Raw genomic sequence first — 13,253 nt, 5'->3', positions numbered from 1 at the left:
AATCCAATTTAGTTTTTATAAGTCAAGGATGAAGAATGCCCCTAAAAATAATATAAACACCTAAATATAATAGAAAACATTGTGATATATGTTTAAATTTATTATAAATAACAAGTAAAAAAGTTAATATAAAGAAAATGTTTTTTGAAAATTGTTTTTTGATTTTTTTTTTTCAAAAGCTGTGAGGTATAATAAAGCCTTCTTGCACCCCCCCCCCTTGCCGGCACCCATGTGCACATCTCTTATTTCCTGCAGAAATAATAGGTGTCTTAAAGCCTCGGTCCGAGTTTTAACCGGAGTGGAGAATACCGGTGTTACATTGTCGTACCAGTAAAATTACAAAAGTATAAGAAAAAAGAAATGAATGAGTTAAAAAAAAAAAAAAAAAACAGCGAGATAAAACAACGTAAATCCGCTTATTTCAGACCGGCTGAAGAAAACGTAGCTCCACCCATTCCGATGACATCATAAGGCAACGTAGCTGTGACGTCAGTGGTAGACCGTTGCAGATTTATCCGAACGTGTTAGAGAGTGGTTAGAGCCGCTATATAGAAAGGCCGACTCGAGCCACTTCGGATCGGATTTTTCATTGTTGCGCTGCTTGGGTTACCACTAGAGGTGCGACATCGGGAGGGCGTCTCATTCGAGGAAAACTTGACCCAAGCTATAACAATAGGCTAACCGCGGCATTCCAAAGGAGTTGTCCATGGGTTGCCATAAAGCAATTAGCGCCGGGTTGCCAGCTTGGCGTCAATAGTATTATTAGAAATAGTTATAGTTTGATCCAACTGATTGATTTCGATGTCAACCGGAAGTTCCAGAATGTTGTCTTGTTTTTGCTTAACAACATGGCGATTCGTGAGAAATCTACTTGTGGTTTTCTACGTAAGTCGTAAGTATTATGATATTTTCTTAATATAATTGAAATTCAGGCTGAATAGAAAAAAAAAACATATTCTTTCGTAAGCATTTTATTTAAAAATTGTTATTGTGTGTTTTTTTCTGTTTGTTTACCCGTTTTCTCTAGTTCAAGACTAATATGATTAGCCAGATTTGTTACTTATAATGCTTAATCTTTTAAAATTTCATTTTGTCTACTTGTTATTTAAGAATAAATTTTGAGTTGAAATTTGTCTTTTTCCTTTTGACAAATTCAGTTCTTTTTACATATCATTGTATTGTATCATGTAAATTATTGATAGTGGTTCAGATTTTGCTGTGTAACTCAAAGATTAAAAAATTTTGCTAATAAGAAAGCTATGAAAATGTTGGATAAAATATTTTAATGTAGATGTGCTAATTTTTTAACTTATTTTGGTATGAATCAATATCACATAAGTAGTACATAGATGTATATACAGTAGAATACCTTTATAACGCCGACCTATGTAACGCAATTCTCTATAAACCGCACAACTTTTCAGAAGTAAACAATAGGTTTTTAAGTTTAAAAAATCCCTTTGTTTTGCCTTGCTAATATAAAAGTTGTTAGGAAAATTGAATTTTGAAAGTTTTTCATCTTTCCAGCTTAATTCAAAGCTTTTAAATGAAAATCAATATTCACAGTAAAAAGAGAAAATATCAGATGGCTCTTGAAAATGCAGCTGTTATGCAAACTATGAAACTGGCAGAAGTGAAGGATAATTCACTTTCTTTTAAATGTAAAGCATATTTATTTGTGAATGATTATTTGTGTTTTAATACTCATTGCAGATAGAACTAATTCTGAAGTGCTAATATATATATATATATATATATATATATATATATATATATATATATATATATATATATATATATATATATATATATATATATATATATATTCTGAATATTATTTTCAAAATTTGTGAAATGACCTATATAATGCCAAAACCTGTATAACGCAAAAGCTCTGGTCCCAAGGTGTGCTTTATTACGGTCTTCTACTGTACTTGAAAGTCATTTTTGTTGTTTACAAACCTAATTAGATTTGAAAAAACATTTTCATAGCCTCATCTCATCAAAAAACTAAGAATTATAGGTAAATTTAATGCACTTATCTTTATACATAAATGGCTACTTCTGTATGTATATATGTATGTCCAGCGTAATCTTCAAAACTACTGAACCGATTTTAACCATTTTTTCACCATAGATAGCTACATTATCAGGGAGCAACTTAGGCTATAATTTATTCCTAAAAATCATAGTTTAAAAACGTTATGATCAAAAACAGTAAATGTCATGTAATTTCCCCATTAAATGATTAATATAAAACCCATTGTTTCAAAAGTTTGTTGCCTAACAACAGAAATATTCAATATTAAAAGTAATCATAATGAAAATTTTGAATAAAGGCTTCTCTGCAGCAAGCATGACATTTATTGCTATCTTAGGATTTTTATCCTCATCTATATACATAAATGACTACTTTTGTATGTATGTCCGGGGTAATCTTAAAAACTACTGGATCCATTTTAACTATTTTTTCACCAAGATAGCTACATTATCAGGGAGCAACTTAGGCTATTATTTATTCCTAAAAAGCTTAGTTTAAAAACGTTATGATGGAAAACAGTAAATGTCATGTAATTTCTCCATTAAATGATTAAATATAAAACCCATTGTTACAAAAATTCTGTGCCTAACAACAGCAATATTAAAAGTAATCATAATGAAAATTTTGAATCAAGGCTTCTCCGGAGCAAACATAAGTTGAAAGCAGAGTTGGCAAAAACCCAGGTTTTTTTTAGAAAGCCCATGGACCCAGGGTTTTTTTGGTTTTTTTAAATAAAACCCAAAAAAACCAACTAAAGTTGGGTTTTCTTAAAAGAAATGTGCGTTTTTTTGTCTTTTTTTTTAGGGAAAATGTGGGGGTACTTGTAGCATATCGTAGCGTAAGTGTATAGACAAAGTGCAAAAATTGTCTTCGGGTAAAAAAAGCTGGAAAACTAGTTAAAATTCAGCATATTCTGAAGAAAAGTATAAAAGACTACAAAACCCAAGAATGGTGAAGTTTCAGATTTTTTTTAGTTTTCATTATTCCCAACAGTTAAGGCAAAGTTACTTCTCGAGTTATGAAATCTATTGTTCGTTTTTAATTACTACATTTTTTTTGCATATTACTTTATTGTATATCATTTTGTTATGCAAAACTACTGTAGAACCTCAAGTAGTTTAAATCAGTTTTTACTGAATTCCAGCTTAATCAACACATTTCTTTGAATTGAATGTTGCCTGTTTTTCTACTTCTGTGTACAGAGTAAGAAATATTAAACTTTTTCGAAGATAATGAAAATACTGTACATCCTGTTCTGTTTTCTGTTGACCGTTTGAAAAATCTGTTAATTTCTAAAAATATACCTTGTGTTTATTCGAGATTTGTGACGTGTTGGTTTGCAGAAAATAATTCACCTGAAAGCCTTTTAACTAGAGTAGTTTCCTCTGTACAATCTACAAATATTGAGAAAATCAGACGAGACAGGACTCAGTCAAGATAATTTGAGTTATTTATTGACCAGTTAAAGAAAAAAGTTAAATATATTTATTTAAAATCTTTGAAGTATTTTTTTAATGCTGTTAAGTGTTAAGAAATACTATTAAAGTTCAAAATTCATTTTTTGTGTTCATTGTCTGTGATGAAGAACAAATAAAAAATAAATTTAAATTATGAAAGTATTTAAATTAATTTTTTTTTAACTTCTCAGAAAATTTTAAAAAACCCAAAAGTGGGCTAAATAATGGTTTTTTTTAAATGGGTTTTTTCAAAAAAAACCATTGGGTCCAACCCAATTGGGTCCAATTCGGCCAACCCTGGTTTAAAGTCATTTGGAAACTCTACTTTTTGCACACTTAGAGAAACAGCACCGACTTATATAATGCAATTCTCTATAAACTGCACAACTTTTCAGAAGTAAACAATAGGTTTTTAAGTTTAAAAAATTCCTTTCTTTTGCCTTCCTAACATAAAAATTGTTAGGAAAATTAAATTTTGAAATAGTTTTTCATCTTTCCAGCTTAATTCAAAGCTTTTAAATGAAAATTAATATTCACAGTAAAGAGAAAATATCAGATGGCTCTTGAAAATGCAGCTGTTAATGCAAACCATGAAGCTGACAGAAGTGCAGGATAATTCACTTCTTTTTAATGGTAAAGCATGTTTATTTATGAATGATTAGTTGTATAATTAGTGTTTTAATACTCATTGCAGATAGAACTCATTCTGAAGTGCTAATATAGATATATTTTGAATATTAGTTTCAAAATTTGTGAAATGACTTATATAACGTCAAAACCTGTATAACGCAAAAGCTCTGGTCCCAAGGTGTGCGTTATAACGGTCTTCTACTGTACTCGTTTGTTCTTTATACTTATTGCTATTTTACTTTTATGGGTAAGGAAGAAGCTCGATTTTTAATCACGTCAAAGCGGTGTGTTTTGAGTTCTTTCAGTTAAAACAAAACGAAAGAAAGTAGCGATTGTTTCTCACAATTATTATTGACCCAGGCAACGCCAGAAATTTTTGCTAGTTAATATATAAATCTAAAACCTCGCTTGCTCAAGTAGCATCAACAATGGTTTTAAAATTTAGGGCTTACTTTGATATAATCGATATTCTATTCCAAACTCAAATTTTATTATGTACCAGAGCCATGTGCAGAGTTTCAATAATGGGGGTACCACTGCATCCGGGCCCGTGATTTAAAATAATCAGTGGGAGGGCAATTACTACTCTACTCCTCCCCGTCCCACAATAACATTACTACTGCATCTTCACTTTTTCATTTTCATACATCACTAGGGCTGGGCAATATACCGATATACCGTCATATATCGATATATATCTACTACCGCAATAACAATATTTAGATTTCTATCTGTTCGATATATCTTTTATAAAGAAAATACGGGACTTCATTACAGAGAAATTAAAATACTGACTTAACAATACGTAATCTTTCATAGCTCTGTGTGATGGGTGAATGTTTGAAGTTTTAAGATGTTTTCTGCATTGTTCAAAGAGTTATTTAATTTTTAACTATAGTCAAAGGGAAGAATTCACAAGGTTGCCGAAGGTAAATATGGGCCCCTTTGTCAGTAGGTCTCCGGATTTCCTCCCCCTATAGAGTTTTCAAAACTTATATTACTATCATTCAGAGCAGGTTCCTTCCAAGGATCCCTGCTCTCTTTCTGACAAAGCTGACATGACCTCTCATAGGCCCATAAAAGCGAATGTGTATTGGTTAAGAGAGCATCCTAATGCAACAATTAAAAATTAACCAATTGAGGTATCAACACGATTCATAGTTCAAATTAAACATAAACTATTGATATTGAGCTGAATAAAATGTTTAAGAAAAATACTGAACAGAAATATTTTTATTTAAAAAAAATGAAAAACGAAAAAAATCCTAATAAGAATACTTATGTCTCGCATTTATCACACGAGAGGTAGAAAAATTGTAACACCTGGCAGAGATGAATTCAAATTAAAGTAAATTGTCCAAAATAATCGTTTGAAAATGCTTCTTATGTCCATAAGTGTTGGACAGAATGTATAGTTATCTTATCCACGCCAACTACACTTAGATGATTGCATAAACTGCAGTTTTAATTGCGGATCTACGAAGTAAGACCAAAGATAAACATGAAGCAGAAAAGGGCACAACTATCCTGGAGCAAAGAGAAGCTCATTTGGGTGCAACAAGACTGAAAAGACATTTTATTCAGTGATGCATATTTATTTGTAATACCCTATCTGTCGAAAAAAGAGGAGATCAGGGGCAACAACGTTGGAAAAGTATTATATTCAGTGATGAATCATTTTTGAAATATCTGTAAACAAAAAAAGGTGTTTGGGTTTGATGTTTAAAAGGAAAAGCATATGAGAAATCTTGTGTAAGAGGTTCTCTCCACTTAGTCACATCCTTCTTGGTTTGTGGGTGCATGACAGCTGCTGGAATTGGGACGTTATATATATCATAAAATAAAACAATGCGTGATTTCCGCTGTTAATAATACTGAATGATACTTTATCTGAGGCACAGCAGTTACCCATTTAGCAACACATTTTATCTTCCAGCAAGGTTCTACTCCGTGTCACATCTCCAAATCGACTCATGGATTTTAAACAGAAAGAGGAATTTCGGTATTGAACTGGTAAATCAACTCTGCCAATCTCAATACAATCAAGAATTTGGTGTACCATCAAATCTAAATAAATCCGTTCAAGATCTGGTGCCCGCCAACAAAATTTAGCTTGTTGCCGCATTGAAGAGAGTATGAAAACAGTGTCAGAAACGATTAATGTAAATAGGTGGTAGAATCCATGTGAGATAAAGGATTAAAGCATCGAATTCAGCAAAAAATGACGCATTCTAGTATTAATGTTGTTTCTTTTGAAAGTATTTTCCCCCCTTTAATTTGAATATTCTAATTTTTTGACTCAATGTAAATCTTCATCACTATAAACGTTTGGATTATTCTGTCTAAGATTATTTTTAATTGAGTATATTTGAGATGAAATTCACACTTTAATGTCTAAGAAAGGTAGCATGTTCATTTAAATGCCTATTTTGCACTTATATTTGGTTAGAATAAACTTTTTTCCAAAATGTGGGAAGTATTCTATTATTTTGAATTTGAGTTGTATTTCATCGATTAGCTGAAAATGAAACTGTTAAATTTTTTTTAAATAACTTTATAAATGTAATCATAAAGTGCAAATAATTTTAGGTACAGAGTACAAACATGCTTAAAATTGAATTTTTAAATTTTCATTTTAATAAAATATCTGAAGAGTTCAAAAATTTTGGATGGCCTCTCCCAAAATGATTGGCTAGATCTGCCACTAAGCTAGAGTGTATATATTGGTAAAGATTAAGAAAAATATAAAAGAGATGAATAGCAACGCACACACATGTACGTGCAGTTAGATAATTTACTGAATTATGCTACAAATATGCCACACTTGTGTTAAATTTATTTGAATATAAGGTAATTAGGCATGAAGAAAAAAAGTTCCAAAAAAAAGCAATTTAGACTATATTTGGTCAATTAAAGTCATGATGTCCGTGGATCCGCCCCTTTCAAAAAGAAAGCACTTATTTAATATTTCTCGTTTCTTATACTTTGCATAAATGCAGTCATTACATTCTTTTGATTTCTGTTATTAAATTACAGTTTTATCTTATGATTAAAAATTTTGCTTCAAATTTCAGAGATTGTGAATGGAGATTACAAATAAGAATGCCTGTAGTGATGACCATTCTTTACATGCTGTGGAGGAAGTTCTGCTGATGATTACGCTATTTCTAATTAAGTGGCGGTAAGTATTCCTTGGCTATAAACTATTCTTAGCTGCAAATAAAATATTAACTTTCATGCAATAAGCAAACAAAAATTAGCTTGTGGATGAAAAGACTTCTTATGTTTTGTTTGATGTCTTTTCAATAATAAGGTTGTTTTTTTTTTTACTTAATTATCAAAAGTCCTTTGTAACCCTAAAGCGTGTGCCTCCGATTCTAGTTGCTATTTGTACCATTTAAATGTTTTTATGATGTTAGCAACTTCTTTTAGTTGTGTAACATCAATTTCTATTTGTACAGAACTTTTCTTTTGCATTTTCTTTACTTGGAAACCAGCCAAGGAAGCTGGGGTTCATAATAATCCCTACTTGCATTAAGACATTCTGAGATCGGTAATATGATCTAAAACTAAAGTCTGTGGGAACAATCCTTTCTCACCCCCTTCGTTTGAACAATACCCTTGTTTTATAATGTCATAGTATTGCTTTTATCATAAGTAATAAAATATGACTTAGTAGTTGTTTGCTATCATGTGCAGAGAAAATAATTTTTGTCACTATAATGCACAGACTAAACAAATGTCAACGAACTATAATGTACAGTACAAATGAAAAAAAAGGCTATCTTAATTAAAATAATTAAAAATATACCTAAAACACCTTCAAAAAAGTGTTACAAATATAACTTACATTTTTACCGCAATAGTAACCTTTTTTTAAAACTTTGCTTCTAGTGATCATATTATAAAGTATGTGAGTAAGCATAATTAGTCCATTTGCAAGTCTATAAATCTTTTATGGTACGTTTTTGATCATATTAGTTTTTTAAATAGTATCTGGAAATCCCTGGAGCAAAGTTTAAACCGTATATGTTGATTAAATTGAAAACTAAATAATTCATTTTACTATTTTGAAATACATATTGGGTTCTTGAAAATAATTTGCCAATAGTTCTGTCACTTGATTGTGAAAATACACATACTCTAGTTTGAAATGCAAGCAGTGTGTTCTATACTGACCCTCAGTGCACTGAGATACAGGCCCCTAAAAAGTACACATTTTATCATATTTTGATGACAAAACTGCTCTTTTTTCTTAGCATTGCGCATTAGCCATACATTTAATGAGCCTCTTTAATAATTTATATATATCGCTACACAAATTGCTCATAAAAACTATGGTTGAACCTTGGATTATTGCTTGGATGTTATATTTCAAATACAATTTTTCTTGATCCATTCTTTCAAGCCGATTTCTCCCCATTTTCCAAATTTAATACACAATTGGAATTCAGAAGTTATTGAAGAGAAAATATAAGAATGAACTGAAAATAGAAATTATAAACAAAATTAAAGGCAAATTGCATGGGGTCACAGTTGCCCCACAATATAGGGTGCACTTCAAGGGGGCCCATATGGGGAGGGGGGTCTTTTTTCTTTGCAAATGCATTTCTTCTCCAGCAATTAAGGAATAAGTTATTAAACATGTCAAATTTTAATAACTTTAATCTGTAGTGAAATCTTTCTATGGGGAAAATATCCTGCTAAACCATGGAGAGGATATCTGAGGTGCCCCCTCCCCCTTAAAATTTTGCATATGGACGCCCTTGGTGCACTTACCCCATCTTACTTTAAATAAAGGGAAAGTGCAACCCTTCTTATAAACAAAGTCTGGTTAAAGTAATTAACTAAAACATGTCATGTATGTTAGTATGTAGTAACTTGTTGCTAAAAAAATACAACGTACACTTGCTGACTTCAGCTGTTTGATATGACAACAAAATAAACCAAACAAACTTTATCAATCTTCGCATTGGAGTATTTAAGTTATCACTGATTGTGTTTTATCTATGAGAAACCAGTGCCAATCTCTACTTATAGGATTTAACACCAGACATTCTCCCAACATGTTCAATGCATGGCAGAAGTCTCTTCAGGCAGCATTCCCCAAATTCTCAGGCGACGCACTTACCTGAACTCACCTCACATAAGTTTTTTTTTTTTTTTTAAACTAATTTTAAGTAACTGGACTGTTAATTTTTCCACTGCCTTTAATTTTCAATCCTAATCTTGATTTTTTTTTCAGTTGGGTATTGACTATTTATGATTAACTGTAATGTAGTTTAAGATAGGTACTGCTTGCTATGTTGTTATTTATATTATATTATTATTACTATTATATTGTACAGATTGTATTACTGTAGATTTTAAGAGGGAGAAAGGGTCAAAAGATATCAAACCCCAGGCAGCATTTATGTTTGCCATGCCATTACATGCAAACTTTTGTACACATTCCACTTTTTTTTATAATGTACATCTGGAATGCAAACTTATTTATTTTTATTTATTTATTTTCAGCTGTTAATTTAAAACTGACTTGGAGAAAAAGAAAAAAAGTGATGTAGATGCCAGCTATTAAAGAAGACTATTCTGTAGTTATGATTGACTCTATTTGTACCTTTGACTCTTATTTGTAGTAAAAAATTTTGAACTAAAATTTTTAATGCAAATAAATTTGTTTAATTTTTCTAATTCAGTCTATGTTTATTTCTTTTAAGTCTTACGTTTAAAAAAAAAAATTTCATTCATTTGTGTTAACTACTTATAAAATATGACTTTTATGCTCTATGTATGTTTTCTTTTTTTGTATGGTGTACGTTTGTAGTAGTTTGGTGGTAATTTAGTTTTAGATCATGAAATGGCGCCATCCTGAAAAGAAAATCTTCACAAAGCTGTAAAAGACTTGAATATATTTGTAGTTCAAAATTGTCATTTATTACATTTAAGTCAATTGTTGCATTATATCTTGAGCACTTTCATTTGCACACAAGCATAAATATCAAAAAAATTAGTTACTATTATGGAAAACAAAAAAACTTGTGTACAAATTGAAATCTTTGATGAAGAATTCAACTTTTATGTAACTAGATTAGAATCAGCTGAATAAATAAGGTACATATATATTTACACTTGAGTGTTCACATTAAATAAATATTCAATATAAAATATAAATTTGAATTATTTCATTCTGTTTTAGATATTTTCTCACAAAATAGTTTCTCTAAAAATGTAGTTTTGGACACTTTCGTACAGTTTTAAACACAAGGGTTTTGGACAGGGTATAGTGTTCAAAACTGCCAACCCTGCTGTTGTGTTGCTACAGTGAAAATTTAAGTTCAAAATGTATGATTTTTTTTCCTTGTCAAATCTATCGCTTCTAAGTTAACTTTAAATTATGGACAATTTTGATTGTTATTTTCCTTCCTTTCTGCAGGTAAGTGTTCTCAAAACATATCTCTCCAATACCCTAAAAGACGATGAAATGTAAATTGCAGTACATAATTTATTTATGAAGCATATAATACTTTTTTTTTTTGATCCCACCATCTTATTAACTGTAAACTGACAAATCTTAAGATATTTTATACTATATCTAATAATTATTCTTACATTTTTTGTTTTTGCTATTTTATATTTCTGTTGCTATGATTACTAATAATAGAAAATTTATGAGTACAAACTTAAAATATTGAGCTATCATATGAAATACTATGTATAGAATGATATAAAGCAAAAGAGTAATCATAACCAATGATGTGGATCATGTAAACACACAGTAGGTAGGTAAATATTTTTGGGATATTTACCCGAGGCCTGGATAAATACTCAAACTGGACAATTTCGAAAAAAATGTAATAAGTGAATAATTGATAAATTTTTATCCAAAAACGAAATAAAATGTAAAATTTAAATTAATGTATACTTTTAGGCAGTTTATACTACAGTGAAATCCCGTTACAACAAACTTCAAGAGACCACAAATTGTTTGTTGTAATGGAATTCAAATAATGTAATGGCGGTTATATAGGGACTGAAAATGTAGTTCGTTGAAACGGAAATTTTGTTGTAACGGAATTTCACTATTTTTAATAGAAAACTGAGATGAAATTATTTTTTAAAAAATTGAATTGACGCACTTGCAGTCTAAAAGTCACCCATTGGCGCAACCAAAAAATAGTGTTAGGAGGGCACTGCTAAAGAAATCTCGCTTTCGGTGGATAGGGGTGGAGGGCGGTATATTCTCCCCCGGATTTTTTTTTTTTTTTTTTTTTTTTAATTATAGTCTTAAGAACGCAGTTTTAGACGGTTTTTGGTAATGCTGTGGGGAGGAAAAATTAGGGAGGCCTTCTGCGGAATTTTTTAGAAATTGAAATCTTTAAAACGCTATTATAGGCTATATTTGTTGACGTTAGTGTAATGAAAGGAATGGGGCTTTTTGAAGTTCCCTCCGCCTATCCTTTCAAAATTAAAGTTCTAAAAACGCAGTTTCGGAATAACTTCATTGATATTACAAGCAGGATGGTTGTAGGGCTCTCTCCAAAAACTATTTTGAAGTTCAAGTCCTAAAAAACGAAGTTTTAAAGAGACATTCAGGGATACTAGTTGGGGGGATTTAAACGCTCTCCACTTATTTTTCGAAACTAGTTTCTTTCGCTTCTAGGTGTTGCCCATGCTACGTACGCCACTTTCTACAGATTGTTTTTGCATATTTTTTAAGGGGGAAAAGGCCTAAACTATATCTGACCCCTTGTTAACTGTCATAATTTGCCTTGTTGACAGCAGTACATGCAGAGATTTGTGCACATTAAACTTGTTTTGAACATATACCTCTGAAATGCAAACTTATTTATTTGTTTTTTACTTTTCAGTTGTTAATTGGAAACTGACTTGTAGAAAGGGAAAAGAAATGTGATAAAGATGACCGCTATTAAAAATTACTGTTTTGTACTTTTGATTGTTGCTCACTTTTAACTCTTAATTGCTGTAAAAAATTTGAACAAAAATTATTGTTGCAAATAAATTTTTCTTATTTTTTTCTATATTCTTGTCTATAAGGAAAAATGTTCAGAATTTCTTATTGTCACAAAGGTCTAAAGCAACGGTGACCCGAGCTAGACCCGACTTTCGAGGGGGGGGGGGTTACTTCTTTTATATATATATATATATGTATAATCGCTTGGAATTTTTTCCTTTTCTTCTTTTTTTTTTCTTTCACTTCTCTCTTCTTTTTCTCTTTTTTTTTGAGACTAACTTTTCGGGGGGGGGGGGGTTGTCCCCAAACCCCCCCCCTTAGCTACGCCCCTGTACAAGAGCACCCCTCTTGTTCTAACTTTTCAATGTATAATGACAGAATATTTTGGTTTCTAAATTTTCAAAAAGCATTTTCGGGCCAGCTCCCGAAACCTGACCTTTCTCCGTACATCATCAAAAATATACAAAATGCGTTTTTAGTTTCCTAATTTTCAGAAATTACTGGGAAATTTAAATTTTGAAACATTTTCGATGGAGATTCCTAAATCCACACCCTCAGTTAATGCCTCGATACCCCGAAAATTGAGTTTTTAAAACTTTATTTTAATAAAATTTCTGGGGAGTTATCAGGGCCCAATTTCTCAATAGGCAGAGTAGGCAGCTGCCTAGGGCGGCAAACTTTTTAGGGGCGGCAAATTTGCTATTATAATACACATTTTTTGAATTAAATTGTTAGTCTTGAAAGTAAAATATTAGCATTCTTTCATTTTCCACAGAGACAATTTTTCTTGTAATTTAATAATGATTACTTAACATATCTTATGAAAGTCAAATGTTTTTCAATCATAGTATTTGCCGAATCGTCAGCAAAATTTGCCGAGTAAAAAATTTTTTTGAGAGATCACTGATCATTTCATCGGGGCACCTCAGAATGTGAAACGCCATCATTTCTTCATAAGTTTGACAGTTGGAATCTGGGGAACACTCTTTTACGTTTTTTTTTTTTGAGTCAATGATATTTTGCTTCTTAAAGGGAAGATTTCAAGTTTGCCTAGGGCCCTCATGGAGCTAAATTCGGCCCGAGGGAGTTTGTTCAAAAATTTCGGATGGCCCCTCCCAAAACAATCTACTGGATCCGCCACTGTGCGCTACTA

At 31.2% G+C, this 13,253-nt stretch overlaps 1 long non-coding RNA gene across 2 annotated transcripts; it reads left to right on the top strand.

Annotated features, from left to right (window-relative positions):
• Positions 1 to 802: 802 nt before the first annotated feature.
• Positions 803 to 12,045, top strand: LOC129221214 (uncharacterized). 2 transcript variants are annotated; one of them, XR_008580485.1, is made up of 5 exons: positions 803 to 892; positions 3,999 to 4,131; positions 7,203 to 7,309; positions 9,646 to 9,719; positions 11,997 to 12,045. It is a non-coding gene; the product is annotated as an uncharacterized LOC129221214 (long non-coding RNA). The 2 variants fall into 2 exon arrangements; XR_008580484.1 differs by lacking the exon at positions 11,997 to 12,045 and having other exon boundaries at positions 9,646 to 9,819.
• Positions 12,046 to 13,253: the final 1,208 nt, after the last annotated feature.

Source organism: Uloborus diversus, chromosome 4 (genome assembly GCF_026930045.1).
Source record: "Uloborus diversus isolate 005 chromosome 4, Udiv.v.3.1, whole genome shotgun sequence".
In the NCBI taxonomy this organism is placed as follows: domain Eukaryota; kingdom Metazoa; phylum Arthropoda; class Arachnida; order Araneae; family Uloboridae; genus Uloborus; species Uloborus diversus.
This window is presented reverse-complemented; position numbering and strand designations above follow the sequence as displayed.